The following is a 2,796-nucleotide window of genomic DNA, read 5'->3' as shown; positions in this document are numbered from 1 at the left end:
AACTTCATTGAGCTATTATATATGGGTATGCCCAACTATGACCTTATTAGATCCCTTACGAATATTCACAACATGTTCACTGCCTTTTAGTTTCTTATACAAACATGCCCCCTTTCCCCACTTTTTAATATATGTGCCTGGAGAGAGTGAAAAAAAAAAAAACCATCAAGGGCTTGCTAGAAAGAAGCAGCCTAGAAAAGATAAAATCCCTGTGGCAGTTCTGCTCAGGGGCTTGCTGTCTTTGAGCAGAGGCACAGTGCTCACGTAGGGCAGCGTTCTGCCCAGTGGTTTCTTGGTCAGGATGGCATGAAAGCCCTTGGGGTTTTCTGTGTCTGGTGGGGGGAACTGGAAATCCCATTTACTGGATCCACTCGATGTTCAGGCACCATGCTATGAACGCAAACATATCCGAGACTTCTTCTATCACTTTGGCGGTGGGTTTCCCGGCCCCATGGCCGGCCTTGGTGTCCACGTGGATGAGCAGGGGGTTGCTCTGCTTCCGGCTGCGGCCCATGATGTATTGAAGGGTGGCAATGAACTTCAGTGAGTGCAGCGGGACCACGAGGTTGTAGTGGTCAGCCGTGAGGAGAAGCATGGACGGGTACTGGATGTTGTCTGCCTCCGGAAGCTTCACGTTGTACAGTGGCGAGTATTTGAGAAGCCATTCAAAGTATTGTTTACTGTCGGAGCACCCGTAATCAGTGGTCCATGCATAGCCAATAGTAAATTTGTGGAACTTCAACATGTCCATCACTCCAACCTGGGCAATAACACAGCCGAAGAGGTCTGGATGCTGATTTGCGCAAGCAGCTACTAAGAGGCCACCGTTGGAGCCTCCGTTGATCGTGAGCCTCTTGGGAGATGTGTAACCTTCCTTGACGAGGTACTCAGCAGCACACTGGAAGTCATCAAAACAGTTCTGTTTGTTGGTCAAGATACCCCCTTTATGCCACATCTGGACACGCTGTAGTTGGGTGTAATGGAGAAGTTGAAGCCCCCGTAGCCATATAAGAAAGCAGGGTGTGAGCCATCCAGCTTTATGCCTTTTTTATGCACAATAAACATGGGAATCTTGGTGCCATCCTTGCTAGGGTAGAAAATCTGGGTTGTCTGGTAATCAGCAGCATCGATTCCCTTCACCGTCACCTCTCAGAAAACCGTGGGTTCCAGTTCCTCTTTGGTAAGATCGAAGTGGTAAATGATACCTGGAGATAGAAAGGATGTGAACTGGTAGAAGATCTCAGAGTCCTTCTTGCGCCCACTGTACCCCACCACGCTGCCCACATCCAGGGGGGAATGTCTTGAGGAGAGCACTATTCGTCAGGTCGTGAAGCTGCAGAATGTTCTTCACGTCATGGAGGTAGCACAAGACCAGGAAGTTGGACCTGACACAAGCCACCCATTCTAAGACATCTTTCTCGTGCTCCGGAACAAGCACTTTCCACTTGGACTCGTCAGGGTCCGTGAAGTCAATATTGATCAGCCGATAATTGGCAGACTCCCTCCTGTATTTCTTTAAGTGAGTTATTAATGTCCTTCTTAAAATCCTCTACCAGTATCATGAGATATGATTTTAAATCTTAGTCTTGCTTTTCAGGTGTGTTGGTGTATCCAGGACTCTCTGTGGTGGGTGTGCTGGGTTCTGATGATGGTGAGTGGTCTTGCTATCTCTTAGTAAGATTTTTATGTTTTCCTTTCACCCTCTGGTAATCTTTGGTGCTAGTTGTTATAGCTGGCTCTGGCTGGAGCTTGTTCCTCCTGTGATTTTTTTAGCCTCTGTCAGCACTCCTTGGAGTCCAACTCTCTCCTGAGTCTCAGTGGTCAGAGCACTCTCTGCAGGCTAGTGTGCAGAGATCTAGAGCTCAGCTCTGCCTCCTGGCTGAAGATGAAGGGAACCTGTCCCAGAATCTCGAGCTGCCTGCATGCTCTCCTGTGCAGACTGGTCTCTTTGCGACCTGGGATACAAGCTCTCACCTGGTCCTGCAGATAGAGCCCTCCTTGGAGGCAGCCTTTCCTCTGTCAGGGCAAAGTGCACAAAGGTCTGGGTCTCAGCTCTGCTTCCTGGCTTAAGATGAAGGCACAAAAGCTGTCTCAGAAGCTATGTTGCTTCTGCAGCCTGCGAGCTCTCCTGGGCAGACTAGTCTCTCTAGTTTCAATTTTCTTAATTCATCCTTCCAAAATATAATTTCTCCAGGTCTCTAATTCCTCCCTCTGAGAAACAAAAGGACTCAAACTTGATGTTTCCTTCCAACTGAGCAATTCAATGGTGGTTTTACTTTTACCATTATTCAAATGTAAGATTGACAATTTGAGAAATATGACCAGTTAGTGGCTTGCCTCTTCATAACCCATTCTGAGAAACTTTTCTGTAATTTGTTATAAAATTCAAATTCAACATTTCAAATTTTACCCACATTGTTGTCTTCTGAATACAAGAGCACAGCCAGGCTTTTTCAGAGGAAGGAATGAGAGCTCCTACTGTTTCCCAGTGGGCTCTAGAACACAATAAATACTCTCACAATCTGGGAAGAGCAGGAGAGGACAGGGAGGGGAAGGGAAGAAAAAGAGGAAAGAGAGTTGGGGAGAGGAAGGGAATAACTAGATTCCTCCTGTTTGGTTTGGAACTTTTCGAAATGACCTTTCACTGCTTAAAAAGTCATTTTTGTACTGGGCCCTCTTGTTAGCCTGTCGTCATGAGAGGTCACAGGACAAAACTTGAAGTCTTGGGGAACTGTTCCTCCAAGCTCAGCCACCCAGTGTCTCTCTCCTAAAGGCAGCATGAGCTGAGCCACTCTT

The 2,796-nt window shown here is 47.1% G+C and overlaps 1 pseudogene; it reads right to left on the bottom strand.

The window, feature by feature from the left end:
* Window positions 1–215: 215 nt before the first annotated feature.
* On the bottom strand, window positions 216–1,519 carry LOC110309643 (annotated as a pseudogene).
* Window positions 1,520–2,796: the final 1,277 nt, after the last annotated feature.

The sequence above is a fragment of the Mus caroli genome, chromosome 14 (genome assembly GCF_900094665.2).
Source record: "Mus caroli chromosome 14, CAROLI_EIJ_v1.1, whole genome shotgun sequence".
Classification (NCBI taxonomy): Eukaryota; Metazoa; Chordata; class Mammalia; order Rodentia; family Muridae; genus Mus; species Mus caroli.
Note: the sequence above shows the minus strand (reverse complement) of the source record. Positions and strands in the feature narration are given on the sequence as shown.